We start from the raw sequence: 22,746 nt of genomic DNA, 5'->3' as shown, positions 1-22,746 counted from the left end.
CTCCCCAAAACTCAGTGGCTTAAACAACTATCGTTTATTCTTGCTCACTCGTCAATGAGTAAGCTTGGACACAGCCCATTTAGTGGGCTCAACTGAGCTTAGCTCCAAAGGTGCAGGTTGGGTCCAGGTCTGCTTCTCCTGTCTTTCTCCACTGATGACCACTGGGCCACCTGGGGTATATTCTTCTCATGGTGAAGGCAAAAGCATAAGAGATTAAACACAACTTTGAAAGTACATTGCCAGCTTCTGCTGGCTACACATCTGCTAGCATCCCACTGACCAAAAGCAAGTCACAAAGCCACGCCCCAAAAAAAAGGGACAGGGAAGTACACTTCATCCACCATGAGGCCAAGGCAGGTTCCCTGGCCAAGTCCACCATCAATGGAGTGGGACCTGTACTCCTTCTATGGGAGTGAGTGTGGAGAGCGTGAATATTTGCCAAAAATAATTTCATCTACCAATACTAGTGAAATGTTTATTGGAATTGCATTATATGTTAACTTGATGAAAACAGACACTTTTATAAGAATTCTTCTTTCTATTAAGAGTATATTATCTATACAAATAATTCTTAAGTAATTTGCTGAAAAAGAGCATGTGTATATAGTTTAAGCAGAATTCTTGTGGCATCTAATAGGAACTCAATAAACGTTTGCCAAACTATTATTCATGGATATTTTTTATTTTTCCTGTCTTGAGCTCAAGCTTTTAAAATTATATTTATAGCTGTTGATTTGGGGTATGCAAAAATGCTATTAATTTTACATATTTGTCTTTGTTTGCTATACTGAACTCTTTTATGAGTTGAGAAGTTTTAGAAGTTTCCTTTGGCTTTGTGTGCAATCAGTGTGCAACTCTCAGTGTTTTTAAATGATCTTTTTCTCACTTCTTTTCAATATTTATTGCATCCACTAGAGCTTATCAAACAATTGTAAACAACAGCTTCTAAAGAGATTTTTAAAAAAAGAGTGCTTCTATTGTTTGATCACTCAGTATAAAGTTGACCCAATTTCGTTTTCTTTACCATATTAAGGAAGAATACAATTGCTTTTAAAATTACTTTTCTAAAATCATATTTATATGTATTGAATTTTATCAAATGACTTTTGGGGCATCTATTGAAATGATTGTATGATTTTTCTCTTGAAACTTATCGAGATGATACTTTCTTGTTTTCAACCACCTTTGCCAATTAATTTCTTTTTTTCATGGTGTATTTATTAGTTAGGGTTCTCCATAGAAAGAAACAGAGCCAACAGGATGTGTGTATATATAGAGAGAGATTTCTTTTAAGGAATTGGCCTGTGTGATTGTGGAGGCCTGGTGAGTCCAAACTATGATGGGGTAGGCCAGCATACTTGAGACTCAAAGAAGAGTTGCAGTTTGAGTCCAAAGGCAGTCTGCTGAATTTCTTTTTGCTCAGGGAGGGCAGTCTTTGTTCTATTAGGCCTATGCACTGGTTGGATAAGGCCAATCCACATTTTGGAGGGTAATCTGCTTACTCAAAGTTCAATTTACATGTTAATTGCATCCAAAAACAACTTCACAGACACATCCGGAATAATGTTTGACCAAATACCTGGGCATCATGGCCTGGACAAGTTGACACATAAAATTAACCATACCAGTGTATAATTCTTTTAATAATCATTGAATTTGAAAATTTCTCACACATACTCTGTCGGTTATGTAAAATTATTCTCCCATATTGTAGATGAGGAAATTGAGGTTAGGACAGGTTATACAACTCACTCCAAGTCACACTTGCTCAAATTGGCAGAGCTCAGTCTTGAATCCAGACTCTACAGCCCCAGGTTTTAGTCGTATGATCAAGGGCAGAAAAAGAGCATTCAATGTGCTGACACATTATTCTTCGTGTTGGCCCTGATGCCTTTGCTCAAGGTTCCAGGGCCTGTCTCTTGTGTGTGATTTAGTCTTGATTGCTTTTGTGGAGTTGGGGAACTTCATGGATGACAAGTATAAGGATTGAGACTTTTACTTTCTGGTATGAGCTGCTGTAAGTCGATTATCTTGTTGCAGCCCACATCTGGACCGAGGACAAAGTGAAGCTCCTCTCCTGACTTTTTACTCTATTGTACTGGTAGGCATAACAACCACAAATACACCATTCCTGCTATCTTGCTGATGAATTGACCTCATATTTCTCTCCTTACATTTTTCAAAAGAAACAGTGCTGTTTTATGAGTTACTTAAGCCCTGTTTCAGAAGCGGTATGGTTGATAACTGTGTTTCATCCCTGGCTGCGCCGAGCCTTTTAACCCTGTGTTCTTGAAATAATAGGGGCTTGCAGACAGGATGTGCTCGGGACAGCCTTTCAGAGTGAGAATGTTGACCTTCCCAAATTAAAGAGCTAGTGAAATATGGTAATATATTCTCTTGATTTTAAATTAGGTGGAAATTGACATCGTTTGTCAGAAATCCACAGAGGATGAAAATGAGGCAAAGTTTTAGGTGTGGAGCTACGTGCCAAATAGCCCTGGTGTTTCTGTCTTGAATGTCTACTTCAGAGAAGCAGTTTGTCTTTGATATTTGTGAGAGCCACATGAGTGTGAACTGACTCCAATCGCCCTCATCATCTTCAGAACTTATTTATTTATTTAGTTCATGGGTCTGTGGTCAGTTTCTAAATTGCCTCTTGAAATCAACATCATTATATTTCTACTTTCCCTTAAATAACCCCTTCTCAGTCTGTTGTTATGATGCCCACTTAGACATTGGGATTGGGGTCACCTCACATGAGGTCATTTATCTCTTCAGTGAGTGGGGTGCCTGTGTTAAAAATTCTTATGCTGACAAAAACACAGGAAACATGACAACAGAAAAATATTCACCATCTGAGCCACCTTGACATTTTCTTCTAGTAGGAAGCTTTCTTTTTTCTTTTTTGCTTTTAACGTAGAAGAATGCATCTTAAATTCTGTAGGCTACGTAATCATGCCCATGAGCTTTCTCTTTTCAGTGCATCCTGCCCCCATAACTAGTTTTCTCTGTAAGTGAGGTTAAGTATGCAGAAAGCCAATTAGGAGGTTCCACTTAGGTTTCCTTCTCTTAACTCTTTCTCAAAGCTTATGTGGTATAACTGCTAGAAAAATATGTTAGAAGAACAAGAATATATTCTATATTGGCTCTTCGATTTTTCACCTTCATGCCTTAGTTCAAACTGGCAAGCTTCCCTCTACGTGTAGAAATCTACCCATTCCTCAAAGTCTGGTCCAAAGGCCATTTCCTCCATGTTGGTTTGCCTGATTCTCCTTAGAAGTCATAGCCCCTTCCTATGAACCCTTTTGGCCCTTTTTATGGTAACTAGTAATGATGAACACTTGTGTAATTCTTTATGCTTTACAAAATTTATAGACATATTATGTCATTTAATAAATAAATTGTGAACTTGATTATATCCTCCAGTTTCAATTGAAAACATTAAACAAATAATTTGTTAAATGCCACACAGCTGTCCTCTGTCTTCTGCCATCAAATCTCTTCCTTTGCCATCTGTATTCTATTTGTCTCAAATCATCATCATCATCAGCTTGGCTAACTCTTATTGCCAGACATTCTTCTAAGTGGTTTATCTGCAGCAGAAGTAATACCTAACACCTCTTTACCAGATACTCATTTAGTCTTCAAAGCAACCGTATGCAATAGGTACCATTATTATCCCACTATTTACAAATGAGTAATCCAAGGGACAGAGAAGTAACTTAGTCAAGGTCAGATAACTGCAGAAGCTCCTGAGAGTGTCACAGTCTTTCCACAGGACAAATCTGGTGTCTAGTCACTGAAAACACTGCAAAAACTCACAATTACCAGAAGCCACTCGTCAGCCACCGTGGCTACAGGAAGATTGAGCCTCATCTCCATCTGCATTTCAAATCTTGCAGGAGTGCATTCCATTGGCAGAATCTAAATGGTATCCAGGACCCTAGTGGCAAGGAAGTCTGGGGAATGCAGTTGTTACTTTCCCAGCCCTTGCTTGGCAGGATGGGAGAAGAGCACAGAAGAAGGTAAAAATGGATACTGAAAACAAATAGATGATAATCTAGCATAGCTATGATGATGATGTGAGACTATTGGCCATTCCTTTTGAGTAAGACCATGTTAAGATGTTCATTGAATGTTCAGTCACTCAGATTTGCAATTGTTTCACCCAACCAATGTGGGGAGATGAATAACCGTGTAGTTTAATGTCATAAAGAAAGGTTGCTTGTTAACGAGTAGTGGAAAAAGGACTGAGAAAGGAGTGGATGTTTTCTACAGCTTTTCCACTTTAATGGGAAATCAATCAGGTAAACAAATGCCCACAGGGCTACATCCAGATGTGTTCCTATTTGCAGTCACTCAGTGGATGTGCAACCATCCAAATGCTAAGTCATGATCGAATAGAACCTTTCCTGCTCAAAGACTACTTCATTCTCATTAATTTTTGTCCATAACCATCATTTTCAAAGTGTTCTGCAACTTATCTATTTAAATACTGGATAGATTGCCATCAAGTCTTCATCTGACCAATCACTCATTTCACCAGTTGCTTGCAGGTTCTCATTCTAGTAATGGTCCTAGCATGAAAATATCCCATCACTGTATTTTCCCCAGCACCTCCAACTGATTAGGGCAGAGTTTGCTCTCACGAGTATGTGTCTCAGGTGGGTTTTTGTTTGAAAAAGTGTCAAGACTCCTTTTATGGGAAATAAATGTAAATGTAGACATTTATTTACCAAAAAGAGTGGAAACTTAAGAATTACTAGCTAATAATCACCCTACTTGTCAGTGTATTGTGTCCTTACCGATTATTCCTCTCTTTTTGTGAAGAAACCTGCCTAGAATATCTCATGGATTTTTCTTCCTCAAGTGTGCTTTCATGAAGTTTCCTGGATGCTTGATTGGAACACAAGGGTTTCAGTTCATGGCATCCTGTTAATCAGCTCAGATTTGTTAAAGTCATTAGTGTTACAAATTTCCTTGTACTCACAGTTTTCCTTACCCAAGTTAATTCTTGGCAGTGCATTAGTGTGGGCAAGGTATCTTCCACCAACTCAGTGTTTTTAATGGAGCTTACCCGGGTTAATGCCACTGGAGACTCCCAAAGGGAAAACAAGGCATTTGATTCAGACATCTTGTGGGAGCTGAACCTGCTAGGATGCTCTTCTGGGAGTTTCATCACTAATCTGCCAGCAACTGGAGGCTGCGTCCTATCAACTCCTCTTCACTGAAGCCGTGGGATGGGGTGCACTTTCTTTACCTAGTCATTTCCTTTTTCTTGTTTTCTAATTCATGAAAGGGACACGGAAACATTTGGAAAAGTTAGGGGTTGGCAAATCGTGAGGTTGATTTTCCTATGTTGGTCCCCATAGTGTTCAGGTGGAGATAAAGTTCTTAACTTCAGTCAGCTCTAAGTTGCCTTCTACAGGACAGAATCGATATCACTTCCTTGGAAAGAAATAAGGCCATGATGAGTCAGGATTTCACCATGTGTAGGCCATTCTAAGTGTTTCAGGGTTAATTGCATTCCTTGAGGTAGTAAATAAGGTAGTTACAAGGTTAGAGCCTGTGTTGTGAATCAGTCCATGTGTAGTCCTTAAGACCCTTTGGTCTACAGACTCTGACATCTGCCCACCTCTTTCGGCTCATCTCTCATTGCACTGCTTCCCCATGGTGCTCAATGCTTTGGCCGTTCTGCATCACTTTGAATTGCAAAATACACATTATATTTCACACTTCTCTGGATTTTCAAATGCCTGTCCCTCCCCTCATCTACCTGGTAATACTCACCTCCTAGGCTTTTTCTGATTACCTCCTTCTTCTTGGTGTGCTCATGTTCCTAGGGTAGCCTCTACCTATTTCTACCAGAGCACTCATAGCCATTTATTGCCATTACTTGTGTGCAGAGCTGACTTCCTCTATGTAACTGTAAGCTCCTTAAAGGTAGGACCTCTTTACATCTCATGTTCCTTTCATTTCCTTCTTGCCAGTAGTGGTGCCTCCACTCAGACAGAAGCACATCCAGAAATATTTTAACATGTGTGAATTTCAGGGTAGTATTTATTTCAATCCTAATGGAGAAACTGAGATCAATTTTGTCCAGAGATGTGGCTCTCGTCAGTTATATTATGTTCAATGGGTGCGAATGCTCAGCGGATTTGCATTTTATAAAATCACAAGAAGGAAGACCAGTGATTGGAAGGTATAAAGGCAGATTTGAACTCAATATAAGTAATAATTTTCTGGGCATTAAAACTGTTCAAAATTGGAATGTGCTCTCTTGTCACATAATGAAGTCTCAGTGACTGGAGGTATTTGTACCAAGACTCACAGGGATGCTATCACATACAGGTTTCCTCCACTATCCAAAAGTAGGGCGTTCCCATGATACCTTTCGTAAACTGAAATGGCGTAAAGTGAAGAAACAATTACCATTAATTTATATGGGAAATTTTTTTGAGCACTCCCAGACCCAAAAAATAACCTACCAAATCGTGCCAAATAACACATAAACCTAAATTAACACTCACATACAGTAAAAGCAGGAATGACATGATAAAGGCACAGCCTGTATAAAGTAGAAATAACGTATGCACAGTGTAGTGTCACCAGAATCGGGAAGACAGGAGCACACTGGAAGGCCGACAGGTGGTGGTGGAGATGAAGATGTGTTAGGCTGAGTCATGGGAGGTTGGGGTGCCGGGAGGTACAGGAGACTGGGGTGTAGGAGAGAGAGGGGAGGGTCATCTATTAACATCTCATCGTCGTCTGAATCCATCAGGGCAGGCAGGTCACTAACGTCTACAGCTCCTTCTGCGTCTGCCTGCCTGGATGTCGAAGGTCGAGGTTCCTCATCTGCGGTGGCTGCTGTGGAAGGCTTGAAATACGACAGAATGCTTGAGTGCTTGGCCTCTTGAACGGCTTGCTGCAAAACAAACGCTGAAGGCTCTTTTTGCCCTTTTTTGTAAAAGTGAAAATCTTTTCGGATTTCTTTTGGTTAGCGAAAACAGGTACAAATACAGGTCTTGTATAAAAAGAAGTAGTGTAAAATGAACTTTCAGATAGCGGGGGAAACCTGTATATACTTCTATTGGTTTGGAATAGGTGCTTGCCAAGATCCTTTCTAATCTTAAGATCCTATATTTATCTCTATAATTCAGTTCAAATATCATTAAGTTCTCATAATTGCCAATTATGGTTTTGATATAAATCAATTTATCTTAACCTTCATTTAAAAATTTTTTATTAATCAAAGTCAACGAGAACAGTTATCTTCTGCCTCACTACCCAATGAATCTAGCCATCCTTGTTTATCCATGTTTCTTTTCACTCCTCGTCTATATATATCACAAAATTCCTGACTTTTAAAGATATCTTTCAATTTAAGTCAATAAATACTTGAATGATGAGCCAGATGCAGTAGGAGATAAAAAGAAGATATGATAATGATTATGGCAGCTAACATTTCTCAAGTTCTTACTGGCATTTTACTTATAGGAACACATTTGTTACTCACAACAATGCTATATGATAAGTACTATTTTCCATTTTGTAGGTGAGAATACTGAGGCACAGAGAGGTTAATTATTTTGCCCAAGGTCATAGAGCTACTAGGTGGAAGAACCCAAGCAATCTGATCTAAAATCTGAACCTGTAACCGTTAAGCATTACTGACTCTTGATGAATAAATTTAACAAGATACTATCTCGTATCTTCAAAGATGATTTCACCTGGTAGAATTAACATGTGTTTATTATACACTGGACAAGGCAACCCTTGCTTTTGCTGCTGCTAAAGATTTCTTCTTTCAAGCTTCTCTTTCTTTTATTGCTTTATAGTGTTCTGGCATTGGCAAACCAAATCCACGCTTATCTAATCTAAACCATTTATGAGTTTCTAAACTTGCTATCTAACTATATCTCTTTAGTTTGAACTCATAGAGATGTGATTCTATTTCCACAGTTATGTTAATTATCCTCCCCTGAGACGTCTTCATTTATATTTTGCTTTTGTGGGAACCACAATAGTGTGCAATAATCCAATGACAAATTGACTTCTTCTATAAGCGCACCTAAATCCCTGGAAAGTACAATTTAGAGAAGAGATTTTCAAATTTTAACATGCATCAGATTCACCTGAAGGATTAGGTAAAACTCCGATTGCTGTGCCCCAGCCCAGGGTTTCGGATTCTGTAGCTCCGAGGTCAGTTTCAAGAGTTTGCATTTGTAATGTGTTCTCAGATAATGCTGATGCTTCTGGTCCTGGGACCATGCCTTGAGTGGCTAGGCTTTTCAGAGGTCAGGCTGGGTCATAGATATCACAGGCTTTTTGAGAAAGCTTCACGGGTCATTGTAATGCACACCCAGGAGTTACACATATTCATAGTATTACTTCAGCTCTTTCAAAATGCTTGAGTTGATACCATTCAATCCTCTACTGACTTTGTTAATTTGGTTCAGAACACTGTACATTTTTCACTATTTTTTTTTTTTTTAGATTTTGAATAGATTTATTGTGATTTTTCACTGGGATTTGATTGCAACATATTTCAAACATATAATGCCTTTTATTTTATTTTATTTTTTTTTTTGTCTTTTTAGCTTATTTGTTTATTGCAGTAACATTTTTCACTATTTGATAAAATGTCTGCACCTACTTGCTTCAAAAGATCATTGGGAATAGAACTCTGCCTGATGTCCACCTCAATCAAGACCAAGCTAGAAATTAATTGAGGCTTTTAATACCTCCTTTTCCAATTCATGCTTTCCAATTACCACATGGCACAGCATAGTAGATGCTCAAGGAATGTTTGTTAGATGAATGAATATCTCTTACAATAAAAGCTGTATTCCACCAGGCTAGATTGACTGACCACATATCTCTAAGCATGCTGGAATAAGATTAACTTATTTCTGATAAAAATTATTAATTTTATTGATCCAAAAGAGCCATGTAAAATTGTTTTTCTCTTCTTACTTGATGTTTTCAATTTTTCCAATATGGGCTTAGCCAGCAGTGCCACAGCTGAATGGCTTGCGTGGATTTTAATAAGGGCTCCTGTTTCGGGGAAAGATAATAAGCAAGTCTGGAGGGCAGGGTCACACTCTCAAAGCCGGCCTGCCATGAGGCAGAGATTAAAATGCTAGGGCAGGCTGAGAAAGCTGGGAGGAAGATGCAATTTCTCACTGTGGATTTCCTCAGAGGGCCATTAGCTTACCACGAAGAACACATTTGCAGGAAGGAAGCTAGGTAGAGCTCAGTTATCTGAAACTTTTTGGCATCATTTCAATTATTTGTTGGAATAATAGAACTTTGATCTAAAACATGTTTCTTAGTATTGTATTTCCTAGCATGGCAAGGCACAGAATATTTCCTGTTTTTCCCTAATGATTGTCATGGAATGCCCTTAAATTTACAGTATAAATGAATCCCAAGACAGTAATATAGAGATCTCAATTCCAAACAGTAGTGAATCTTTGTGGGATAAACAAGGCTCTCGTATCCCAATGGCCATCAGTGAGGGAATCTCAGCACACTGGGCAGGTTATTACCACAGTTGTATTCTTGTTTGTTCTCCATTGGAAATTCATGGGGTAATCATTGTGATATTAACCCCGTTATATAGGTGAGGAAACTAAGTCACTACATGTTTAAGTGATTTGCCCTAAATAAAGCAGCTGTGAGTGGTAAGGGCTGTGACGACGTCTCAGGCTTTCTCATCCTGTCTCAATGCCCGATTCACGACACTGCACTGCCCAGCACCTCTGTGAAGAGAGGCTCCTTTTATTCCCATGTGTCTGATGAGAAAAATATGAGGCAGAGGAAAGGTAAGTGACTTGGTCAAGGTCAAAGAGTGAGGCTGATTCAGTGACGTAGGCAACGGCGAGAGCTGATTTGGGAACCACATCTCCTAAATCTAGGCAGAAATCCACCCCACCCTGCCAATACCAAAGGGATTTCTTAGTTATGCCCCCGCCCCATTTGGTCTGGTCTGCTGTGTGTTTGTGAACAGCAGCTGCGTTAGCAAGCAGCCAGGGCTTCCTGCAGATGAGTTAATGCGCCGCCAGAGTGGAGACTGGCAGGGCTCACTTCACAGGGCAAAGAGGATGTCTGTATTTGCCTCTCAGCCCCAATTATTCAAATCTCCCTGCAGCTGGAGGGATGATGGGTCCCACGCGGAGGGCAGCCTCTGTTCTCCTGACTCCTTTCACCCAGATCTCTTCCCTCCTGTTGCTTAAGCAGAGGCCAGGCTGAACCCCGTTGGATGCAGAACGCTGTCATTCCCACAGTCCCCAAGCACCCTCTGGCTGCTGTGTCAGCAGCTGGATGCTCGCCCAGGCTCTGCAGGACTCTAGAGTGTGGAGCCTGCTGGCCGGGAGGCAAGAGGGCTGCCAGATGTGCATGCGAACAAATGGCAGGAGCTACTGTGCAATTATACTGGTACAGAAATAAGTCAGGAAATTATCTCTCTCACTAGGTTTGGAATCCAGAGTAACTGAGGCAGCAAACAAACTTCTCTTTGTGTTTGAGTTGGAACTAGTGTGCCAGTGGCTTCTGCTCAGGGATGCTTTCTGCTTGGAATGAGGTCTTTTCAAGCTGTCTCGAGGGTGAGGGGTTTAAGAGCAGGTCCTCTGGACTTGACACCTAAAGTATGGTCTGTAGACCACCGTCATTTGGGTGCTGGTGAGAAATGTGGAATCCCAGGGCCCAGCCCAGACTACTGAATCCAAATCTGCATTGTAACAAGATTTCCAGAGGTTTGCTTGCATGTTTGAGCAGCCTGACCTAAACAACACTCATGAGCCTGGGGAGAATCTTAGGGGCTTTGAGACACTTGGGGGCTGTGACACTTCCTATGTACTTTCGTAGCATAACTTGGTCACACAGCAAGGGGATCTCCTCCAGTACTGGGGGTGGGGTGATATTAACCCTCCTGTTGTTTCTGGTCCAGAGTGACATTTCCAAAGGGCTGTGTAAAATGGCCCATGTCCAGACAAGGTATTGGAGTTTCACGAGTACCACAAGGCTTTCTCCCGGCTGTCCTTGAGCCACGAGGCCCTCCGTGGACCAGCCTCTGACCACACTGAACCTTATAGTCAGAAAAGCTCACAGCTGTCCTGCACGAGGGAGCCACACAGCCCGCGGAGGAGCAACGTGCTGAAAATTATGCTGTGGCTATTAACATTTTTTGGGCGGACTGCTTTGCAAAGCGGAGGGAAAGTGTTACTCTTCCAGGATTAATACATTTAACAAAAAATCTGCCAGGAGAGAAGGCTTTTGCTGATAAATATAATTCTGCTATTGATTTATCTAGTAATGGCGACTTGAAATTACAGGAATCAATGTGTATGTGAAAGCCATTGTCATTTGGTTAATTGTGTTTTGCCAGCAATATGGGGAAACACTTTATGCTTGGTGCAGCCAAATGGATTTCAGCCAGAATCCTGTATTGTAAGTGATGGACCTAATGTAGATAAAGACAAAGACACCTAAAATTCCAGATTCCTGGACGCGTGGTATATCCGGAGGCTTGTCTTCCCCACCCTCCTGCACTGGGGGTGGCATTTAGGTCTGTTTCCTCGAGAGCAGTGGTTCTTAACTGGGGTGATTTTGTACCCCTTCCCCTACCTCATGGGAGGTTTATGAATATCTACAGATATTTTAGTCGTCATAACTGGGAGGGAGGTGGTGTGGTTGGAGGCCAGGGATGATGCTGATGCTAAATATCCTACAATGCACAGGACAGTCCTCTCTCCTGCTCCAAACAAACAATTATCTGGCCTAAAGTTCAATAGTGCTGAGGTTGGGAAACTCTACTCTAGGGCATGCCTGCCTGTGATTCTGACTCAAAGAATTGGCACCAAGTCCATATCCTGTTTGTCAACAGATAAAGAAATTGGGTCTATGGGCACGACAGTCATCTAGGATTATCTGCCAGGATATCCACCTAGGATGGAATCAAGACGAGCAGATAGTAGAGGAGGATGGAATGGTTCCCAGGCCACTGCCACCTCTCTGCCTTGGTAGTGATGTTGTTATCAGGATCATTCTCAGCTTTCTTTTTCCATCTTTCTGATGAGTCAGCCATTGGTGTGGAAAGCCTCACCTGCACTATAGTCTCAGTTCTGCTATCTAATAGCTGAGTGACCTTGAGGGTGGTAGGCAGAATAATGGCCCCAAAGACATCCCTGTCCTAATTCCCAGAACTTGTGAATATGTTACCTGATTACTGCTGCTAGTTGTGGAGATGGAATGAAGTTGGAAGAAGGGACCATGAGACAAGGAATGTGGGCCACTTCCAGAAACTGAAAAAGGCAAGGAAATGATTCTTCCCTAGAGCCTCCAGAAGGAACACAGCCCTGCACGTACTTTGATACTAATGAATTTGTGTTGTTTTAAGCCACTAAGTTGATGATAATTTGTTACAGCAGCAATAGGAAACTAATGCACTGAGTCAGACATGTTCTCTATTGATGTCCCACTCTAACACAGGGCTCGAAACACTGGAAAATGAGCCTCGATCATTCATTCATTCATTCATTCATTCAGCAATTACTTATTGATTGCCTATTATGTGTCAGGCACTATTCTAAGCTCTTGGGATGGAGCAGTGAACAACACTGCTCTAATCTAGTGAGACAACAACAAAAAAATATGTAACTATGTAAGTGATATATAAGTGATAAGTGCTACGAAGGAAAATTGAAGCAGATAATGGAGCTGGAGTCCAGGACTATTCCTCAGGGAGCGTTCAGGGAAGGATTCTGTGATAAGATGACATTCAGCAGAAACCTCAAGGAAGTGAGGGAGAGCGCCATGCAGACAGCTGAAGGAAAAGTGTTCTTGGCAGAGGAAACGGCAAGAACAACGTGCCCTGAACTAGGAGCTTGCTTGAGGGATTCAAAGTGCGGGGAGGGGGCCAACGCAGTAACGATAATAATTACCTCACAAGGCTGTTGTGAGAATTCCGGGCAACATACATGAAACCCTTTGGTGAAGTGCAAAGCACTTTGCAAATATTAGTTTTTATCATTGCCATGGTCCCTCAGAGTGCGTTTGTGGGGCTGCCAAGTGACCCAGAGGGTGACCTTCATTTTTTTGTCTGTACAGAAGTGAAGAGAAAACAGCTGTTGGCCCAAAGCTCTGGAAATTGTGCACAGAGGCCCAGAAATAGGAGTATTTTCCCAACATGGAGCTGATGGTGATACTAGTGTGCCCTTCAGGTTGGCAAGCCTTAGGGGGGGAATGAGGACAGAGTAGATGGATGGGAGATCGTGTCATGATGGCCGATCTCACTTCTTATACCTCTGTGGTCCAGGAGGGTGCTTCCCACAAGCCAGTTGGGCCTTAGAGAGTCAACTTGCCTGTCACGAAGGTGCACAGCCATCCTGGGTGAGAAATCATGTAGGAACTAAAAGACCTTGGTCCCTGCCTGGCCAGGGACCAGGGAGAAGGACTTAGGATGGCCTCTGACAGCCCAGCCTTGCTGGCAAGTAATCCCCTTGGAAGAATCAAGTTTTGCCAAAGGATGAAATTGAAATATTTGAAATATAATCTAACACTTCTTTTTCCTGCCGGTGGTAAAATGGTCTAGTTTTTATAAAAGGCTGAGAAAATTAAAATGCTGAAATGCTGCACATGGCTTTCTGTTTGGAGTAAGATTTTCCTCAGCAGCTGTGGGAGAGTGGTGGGGGGGTGAAGATTGGAGGAGGCTCAGGGTGTGAGGCGCCCAGAAGGCTCTCCGAATCTAGAGCTGGCCTGTGTGCCTACCCATTACCGTCTTATGTTTAAGGGGCTTTTTCAGTGCATTTTGTGTCTCTAATCTTGTAATGACCAAGGCAAGGTCATAGATGACGTGTGTGTATTTCATCCTTCTTTATGCTGAATAATCCACTCGTAGCTAAAAGGCATTTTAGTCATTAATTTGATTATCCTGTTAGATTCCTAAATGAGTTTCCCTAAGCTGTCTTTCTCCGCTTCTTGATAGATAAATGAAATATCTTCAGAACTGAAAGATTAATGTGTGTGCTTTATCATCTGAGCGGGGAAGCTTTCTCTTTTTAGACGCCTAGTAACAAAAGTAAAATTGACATCTTCAGCCCTGCCTCTCTTTTAGAGAAAGAACCTCTTTTATAAAACCTGTACTTTGATCAGTTTGTTCTGCAGTCTGGAGGGAGAAAGGAAAATAAAGAGAGGGTGAGATCAGTGTGTGCTCTGAGTTCCATGGGAGCTGAGTCTGTATCCTCGAAAGCTTGGGAAAGGAGTCCAAACCAGACAGAAACCGGGCGTGCAGCCAGGAGGAAGAGCTAGAAGAACTCGGAGGAACCATGGCCTGTCAGCTGTGGTAGGCAGGCAGCTTCCCCTGTCCTCAAGGTCAGAACAAATTCCTATCTTACTTCTCCTTTCTTTTCCTCAACATGTAAAGCAGAACCCTACAGAGTCCAGAGGAGAAGTGAGGACCAAACACGTCCTTCTAGCTTTGAAGTGCTTGGATATTCTTTGCCTTTCATTCTCTTGAAGCCTTGATAGCACGTTAAGGCTGTGGAGTAGCAGGATTCTCTTGCATTATGGGATAAATATACTGGTGAAAAGTAATTGTAAGGCAGGTTTTTATGGAGGAATTAAGGCAACCTATGAGAATTGCTTCAAGTGGCATATTCATTCGTTCATCAAAGAGTTGTGGTGTCTCCTGGATGTCATGCTCTGAGCTAAGCATTGGACACAGGGCAGGGGTGGGACAAGACCTTATCCAGGGCCTCCTGGAACTCCTAATATAAGTGGTGGGGGAGACACACATGCAAACAAACAAATATGCAATTAAATCACAAATTGTCGAAAGTGTTATGAAAGAAAGAAACAGACATGATATTATGCTAGAGAGTTATGACTGGCAGGTAAAGGATGAGGGAACCAACTTTGAGGAGCCAGGGTTGGCCTTCCTGAGAGTTCATCTGCACCCTGAAGGATGAGAAGGAGCCAGGGATATCGTTAGAGGGCAGGAATGGACACAATGTTCACCAGCTACTCTGGGAAGATGGGAAAGCCTGTGTTGACAAAAGAGGATTTTGATTTACAGAGTCACATGGTCTAAGAGGAGTCTGAAACCTTCTGCTTCTAAGGAGACTCCCCTTGGTCCCCCACTTCCCAGACACCCCTGCCTTCTGCATTTCATATTCCCTTTCCCAGCATTATTTTTTCTCCCTAGCTGTTACTAATATCTGACATATTTTCTAATTTGCTTATTGATCTTGTTTGTTGTCTGTCTCCCCTGCTAGAATGTGAGCTCCATGAGGACCTGCATTTTGTGCATTTTGTTCTCAATGGCTGTGTCTCTAATGCCTAGAAGATAACTAGGTTTCAGTGAATACCATTTCCACTACACTAAGCTGTTTCTTTTTGCCCCTGGAGAGGAGTATGGCATAGAAGAAAGATCAAGATTTTGAAAACTGCCAGATCTGCAATAATATGCTATACTTTACAAGGTTGTTGTGAGATTTAAATGAGAAAATGTACATAAAAAATGAGTTCCACGCTGGTGTATGAGGGCTGAGTAAGTATTGTTCTCTTGTGGTTCCCATCTCTCTTTTTCTGAGTGCACTCAGTGAGGGTGAGAGCTATAAACATTGTGAAGTAGAAGATAATACCTAGTGTTTCTCCATTCCCTTTTTGGGGTCGCCCTCGTCTCTTTTAGCACCTTCCTCCAGCCCTCCTCTGTCACACACTACACTCAGCTCTTCATCGTGCCCCATCCAGTCCTACCTGTCTGTCATACTAGGCCCTCAGGATCCTTGGCTCTGGTTTACATGGGGACAGCTGAATAATCACAACCAATTCCTACTGAACCCCTAGCCAACTGCCGCTGTGCCAGGAGCAGGCCAGCCCTCCTTACCCTGTCTGGGTAAGAGTGGGCGGGGCAAGCCCACACCATCACCCTGCTTGTGCGCTCAGCCTCCCTCTCCCGGGAGTGATGAGGAGACACTGCCACTGCTGGGTTCTTGATCCATCCCATTTTCACGTTTGCTAACTAACCTCAAGTAAAGTGTTCTTGAATCTCTTTTCCTCAGAGTAAGAGTAGGAAAATGAAATAGTACAGAAAAAAGGAGAAAGCCAGGCTAGAGAGCAGGGGCATAGAGAGAGGACAGAGTGTAGAGAGGAAAGGGCGAGAGAGGAGAAGAAAGGAGATAAGAGAGTGAATGACAGAACAAAGGAGAGTACAGGCTGTGGGGAAACAAGCCTGTTAGATGTTGGTGTAACTTACACCCACAGAGAAGATGTTAACAGCAAGGTCTATGAAAATTCTCGCAGGGTAGCATCTCTACCTTGGAATATTATTTCTTTTTCTTTCTTTTTTTTTTTTTTTTTGTGAGGAAGATCAGCCCTGAGCTAACATCCATGCTAATCCTCCTCTTTTTGCTGAGGAAGACCGGCCCTGAGCTAACATCTATTGCCAATCGTCCTCCCTTTTTTTTTGCCCCAAAGCCCCAGTAGGTAGTTGTATGTCATAGTTGCACATCCTTCTAGTTGCTGTATATGGGACGCGGCCTCAGCGTGGCCGGAGAAGCGGTGCGTCAGTGCGCGCCCGGGATCCGAACCCGGGCCGCCAGTAGCGGAGCGCGCACTTAACTGCTAAGCCACGGGGCCGGCCCTGGAATACTATTTCTAATGATAAAAATAATAACAGTAACATTTATTAAGCACAATGCTAAGAGTTTTATATGCATTATCTCCTCTGCATGATCCTTTCAGTTGAAGGCAAATCCTGTCATTCTGATGCTCAAAATTCTTCAATCATGTCCCATCTTACTCAGGGTAAAAGCCAGTATCCTGACGGGATCCACTCCCCACCCTCACCTTTCAGTAGGATTCACTTCCCATCCCCATCTCCGAAAGTATTTCCTCCCACCCTCTGCCTTACTTCCTCCATTGCATCCACATTGGCCTCCTTGCTATTCTTGATCAAACTAATTGTCCTGCCCCAGGGCCTTTGCATTGGTTCTTATTTTCCTAGAACAGTCTTCTCCCACATGTCCTCACGACTTTCTCCCTTGCTTCCTTTGGGGCTCTTCTTCCTTCTCTTCCTAAGCAAATTTCCCCCTGACAACCCCCTATAAGATGTCAACTCCCCACTGGCGTCACTTCCTCCCGCTACCCCTCCTCCTCACCTTGCTTTCATTTTCTCTGTACTGCTTATCATCACCTGGCAGATAATATTATTTTGTGTCAGTTGTTTGTCTTTTGACTCTAGACTATGAGTACAGGGCCTATATCAGCTTTCTTCTTGATTCATAGTAGATTCATGAATACTCTGCCCTCACAATAGCCCTAGAAGGTGGATATTGCTTTTCATTCCCCATTGTACAGAAGAGAAAAATTAAGCTTACATCAGGCAATTAAATTTTCCAAGGTCATAGATAGGAGGTGGTAAAGCCAGGCTTCAAACAGAGATCCGCCGGGGTTTAGGGCCAATGCTCTTAACCACTGTGCTCGGTGGTTCCTCAGGAGCTTTCCACACTTAAGACACCTGTCCCAAAAGATAGGTTAGCATAGTACCTGGCTCATTGTAAGAGTTCAGTAAGCACTCAGGAAATTACTATTATCAAATCATTATGGAGTTTACTTACCATCTATATGCAGAGAAAGTTTTGGCTAAAATGTTATCTGCTCATACATTATTATTATTTAAAAAAGAGCACCTAAAATTTGGAAATAAGGCAAAAAGATGAGTGTATAGTTTTTCAGTCATACCAACACATTGTCTAACATGCCTTCCTAAGGCTTTTCTGACTTTGTCAGACAATATAATTTTGTTTGGTTTATTATTTACCATTGATTACAGTCCAGACTCTATAAAGTTGATGTTAATGTGTAGAAAACTGGTAAGATGCAAATCACTACTGTCCAATAAAGAAGCAAATAATTTCTAACAGTAGAGAAGGTAACCACAAATGTTCAGGTTTTATTGTTCTCTAGACCATTAGGTAGTTCTGGATGTATGTCTTAGAAATGTTATCCCAGCAGTCTTTTTCCTATCCATCCCTCCATCCATCTACCTGCCTACCTACCTGTCAGTTTCTTGTATTCTCTTTTCAATCAGCTTTATTGTCTTACTGGTTCCTTCATTAATGATTTTAATATATCTTTGACACATGCCCCTTATGTATTTGTATGAGAATAATTATGTTTTTAGCTTTGTCATATGTTTTGGAATAGAATAGAATAGAATAGAATAGATAGAATGGAATGATAATATAATAAAATATGGTCTCCTAGCAAGGAATTGTTGGTATCTAAGCTATTTAAATCCTGGTGAACCCTAACAACTATCTAGTTCCTATGCTGCTACCCTTGATGGAATTGACTACTTATAATAGGGTTTACTCGTACTTTTGCTCACTAGATATGAGAAGGGTATATCATAGTGGTTAGAAACCAGGGCTCTGCAGTCCGACTGCCTGGGTTCAAGCTCTTGCTCTGCCGCTTATCAGCTCTGTGATTGTGATGGTTAATTTTATGTGTCAACTTGACTGGGCCATGGGATGCCCAGAGATTTGGTTAAATGTTATTTCTGGGTATGTCTGTAGGGTGTTTCTGGATGAGATTAATATTTGAATCAGTAGACTGAAGCAGATTGCCCTCCCCAGTGTTGGTGGACCTCATCCAATCTGTTGAAGGCCCAAATAGAAAAAAAGTCTGAGTAAGAAAATTCTTTCTCTCTGCCTGACTGTCTTCAGGCTGGAACATTGGTCTTCTCCTGCTTTTGGACTTGGGCTCGGACTGGAACTTATATCATCAGCTCCCTTGGTTCTCAGGCTCTCAGCCTCAGACTGGAACTATACCATCTGGATCAGCTCGTCCTATCTATCTATCTATCTATCTATCTATCTATCTATCTATCTATCTACCTACCTACCTACCTATCTACCTGCCTATCTATCTACCCATCCGTCTTATTGGTTCTGTTTCTCTGGAAAACCCGGAGTAATACAGTGATCTTGGGCAAGTTGCTTAACCATGCCAACAAAATAGGACCTTATTAGTACATCTTATCTCAGAAGGTGTTTTTAGCAGTAAATGGAGTAATGTATATAAGGTGCTTAGCATGGTGTCTGGTACGTGGTGTTTAACAAATATTAGTTATTATAACTTGTGCTTGATTTTCATTTTAGGAACTTAATAAAGAAAAAGGGAACTTGACAAATTTACCAACAATGTTTAATTTTAATACTCTCTCTGCAAACTGTGGCAGTAACTGTATAATTAGACAACTTTCTTCCTGTTTTTCTTAGAAGCCTACCAACTAGAAGCTCTGAAAACAAGTATTTACGATGAAGGATATTTGATTCTTAAAGAGCCCTATGAATTAAAATAGCCCATGCTGAATGCATGTGAAAAATGGCATCTGTTATTATTTTCTAACTTTTGAAACTCTGTTATAGACAGAGACAACTTATTATTTATCACTGATGGTCTAGTCTGTAGTTTTATTATCTTGTGTACTTTCTGATTCTACTGATTTACCCTGAAAGTCTAATTTAGTGTGAGAGACCACCTGTGACTTTTGTACATTTCAGAATGTGGAAGCCTATTTCCCAGCAACTTGTATTCTGATTTCCTTTGCACATGAGAGTTGATGTGGAAAAGGCAGCTGAGCAGAGGTTGGCAACCTTTCAGAAGTACTATGCCAAGTCTCCATTTATTCACTCTAATTTATGGTTTTCTGTGCCAGGAAGAACCTTCTCTCCTCCAAACCACTGGAGACTGAGAGCTTCCAAGACAGAGTGAGGCTGCAGGAATTGAAATGATTATTGTATGATAGCTTTTCCAATTTTTTTTTCTTTCCAAAAAACAAAACTGAAAAAGCTGATGCCAATTTTCTGTAATCCAGGCAGAGTGATCATATATGTGACGAGGTGGCTGGTGGACAAGGTTGGAGTTCTGAAATTTTTTGAAGCTTCTCATGCAGCATTTGTTCATTTATACAAGCTCAACTATAGACATGGGCTGTGCATTCATTTAGTAATCCACTCGCTAAATCAATATTGAGCCCCTAACTTTACATATATGATATTTAATTTTTTCGAAGAATAAGTAAGAAAATATGTTTAAAGCACTTAACACAGTGCCTGGCTCAGGGTAGGTATTCAGTAACGAAAGCTATTAGTTTTAATCTTCTCCTTAAAATTTTTACAAAAGTAATAAATGTGCATAGTAAAGAACCTGACAGTGCAGAAGAGTTAAAATAAAAAGCAGCAATTCCCCATGCTGCTTCTGTTCTTTTCCAGCCTATTCTCCAGAGCCTTAATTTTTTAAAAGATTCAGTTCTTTCAATAGTTTCATATATAGCTTTAAATAATCCGGGTGCCAGTGGTGATGCATCCTCCACTGCGCTCTTGTAGGAAGTTCCCTGCTGGGTCAGTATAGATTCACCTTGGCCCCGGGCAAGGTTTCCTCTTACCCTTTTTCAGGTGGGGGTCTTACAAGTGTCCATGATTATTGAACACCTGACCCGCTGTCCAGGGGGATGAATTGGGGTGGAGGACAGCTCATCTTCCCTGTCCCTTCTGCACTGCTTTCCAGACCTCTGTGCAAGCTGGTTCCCTCTCTGTCCCTCCAGGACGTGTTCCTTTCCTTTCACTGTGTGGCCCCTTCCTTCTCTCACACTTGTCTCCACGTCCAGTCTTATTCATCCTCTCCAAGAAGAAAAGCCCTGGCAACCTCTGAGCCTGGCTCTGTGAATCTTTGTTTTCCCCTGTGGTATGGACCAGGGGTAGGTGTGGAAGGAGGAAAATAGCTCTTGGAGTACAAATGAGACAAAAGATCTGGAGGGAAATGCGCAGAGAACATCTAGATTAATATTTTGAGATAGAACCATCCTGCCTTATTTTACGGTTCCTTGATTTATCAACCTTAGACATTATTTATTGACTCCCCTCCATAAAGAAGAAGGACTGAACTCATCCTTACTTCCTACCTTTTTTTCCCTTCCCTTCCCAAAGTTTGATGGTTATGTTAGTATTTTGCTTCAAGGTTAGTTTTCTTTTTAATTTTAAATACTAACCTTAGACTTCTATTTTTTGTTCCGTCATCTTTTGGCAGCCTTTCTTGTCTGTCCACTGAGATGAGCATGTTAGTTCCCTGCTCTTCTCTCCCCTTTTACATTGTCAAGGCAGCTAATGTTCTGTTCTATAACCATATTTGAAGTTTCAAAGTTTTATATATAGCTTACTTATAAAAGTTGAAAACCAATAAACAGGATTTATATTATAATGTAGATTAGCAAAATTTGAAAATGGACTGTATATTAAAGAATATTATTGTTTCACTATTAAAATTCCTCAATTTGGTAAATATATTTTGTTTACATAAGAGACCATCAGTATATTTACAATATATATGCTGAAGAGTCATGAGGTCTACAATGTATTTTCAAATAATTTAGCAAAAATATATAGAGAGAAATATACAAAGATCGATAGATGACAGATGGATAGAGATAAATTAATTGTGGCAAGATGTTAAAAACTAGTGATTCTAGGTGCATAAGATATGCATGTTCATTTTTTTATTCATGTAACTTTTTTGTTGGTTTAAATTTTTTCAAAATAAAAATATGAAGGAAAAATCTAGTCCATTTCAAAGTCCAGAAATTTGAATATATTTAAAATAGATGAATGAACTGAATGCTTACATCTCTCTCACAAGATTTATCAAGTACTGAATTCAAAAGGGGTATTTAAGCTTCGATTTTTCAAGGTATAACTACTGAGAGTTAATAAGGTTAAGAAAAAAACATGAAAATACCCTTTGAGTGACACATTTTAAAAGCATTAGTTTGAATCAGATTTCTTCAGCTCAAATGCAATTAATAGTCTAATAAAAGAATCGCCAATAAGATGGGTAAATGTGTGAATTATGTCTTAGATTTTTAAGCCAAGACAGGTTGAAAATAAACACGTTTTCCAGCTTCTTAGATAAGCTTTCTATTATACCAACTCTGTGACATGGATTAAAATTATGGTAATGGATTAAAAGTATTGTTTTATCTCATCTACAACATGAAATATGATTGTCATAAAGTCTTTTAGTACTTACACTAATATAAGGCTGACAGTTGTGAAGCAAACACTAGGTTGCTAGAGCTTTCCTAGGCATTATTATTCTGATATATGATGATACTATTTTAAACACCACATCTCAATTTTCTGACACATTTTTCACTTTTATAGTTCTAAGGATTTGCAGCATCACATTCTTCTCTACCTCCTTGCTCATGTGACTAAGAAGAGTGTTAAACTAAGTATGAAAGTTCAGAGTGTAACTTAGTGTTGAGAAGTCAGGCAGATTTTGTCCTGGATCGTGCATACTAATCAGCTTGTGATGATAGAGTAATTGGCTAGAATTTCTTTTGGATGTGTGTGTCTATATTCATACACAAGATTGGGCTGTAGTTTTCTTTTCTGTGTATTAACTGTCCAACTTTGGCATTAGGCTTATGCTAGCTTTATAAAATAAATTGGGTAACTTTTGTTCAGCTTGGGAACAGATTATGTAGCATATTGTTAGATGTTTTTTGAAGATTTCAAAGAATTTTTTTTCCAAAGAAATGTATAGCCTAAACTTCTTTTTGGAAATATTTCAGTGATAACATTTTCAATTTCTTCTGCAATTACCTATACTGTTTTTAAGTCCTTCTTGAGTCCATTTGAAAAATTTATACCTTCCCAGGAAATTCCCTTTTTATCTAGA

General features: G+C 40.7%; 1 protein-coding gene and 1 long non-coding RNA gene across 8 annotated transcripts in view; one reads left to right on the top strand and one right to left on the bottom strand.

Annotated features, from left to right (window-relative positions):
• ST6GALNAC3 (ST6 N-acetylgalactosaminide alpha-2,6-sialyltransferase 3) overlaps positions 1 to 22,746 on the top strand; it is a 501,982-nt gene that overhangs the window by 224,974 nt on the left and 254,262 nt on the right. The gene's annotated exons all lie outside the window — the stretch shown is intronic.
• The window catches only part of LOC147918080 (uncharacterized), an 84,242-nt gene that overhangs the window by 5,619 nt on the left and 55,877 nt on the right, over positions 1 to 22,746 (bottom strand). The window contains exons 2-3 of one of the 2 annotated variants that reach the window (XR_015556351.1): positions 17,382 to 17,521; positions 6,028 to 6,925 (exon numbers count right to left, since the gene is read on the bottom strand). This is a non-coding gene — a long non-coding RNA (uncharacterized LOC147918080). Of the gene's footprint in view, positions 1 to 6,027; positions 6,926 to 17,381; positions 17,522 to 22,746 lie in introns of those variants that run through there. The other variant, XR_015556352.1, reaches the window with a different exon arrangement.

The sequence above is a fragment of the Ceratotherium simum genome, chromosome 2 (genome assembly GCF_057802395.1).
Source record: "Ceratotherium simum simum isolate JZ-2026a chromosome 2, ASM5780239v1, whole genome shotgun sequence".
Lineage (NCBI taxonomy): Eukaryota > Metazoa > Chordata > Mammalia > Perissodactyla > Rhinocerotidae > Ceratotherium > Ceratotherium simum.
Note: the sequence above shows the minus strand (reverse complement) of the source record. Positions and strands in the feature narration are given on the sequence as shown.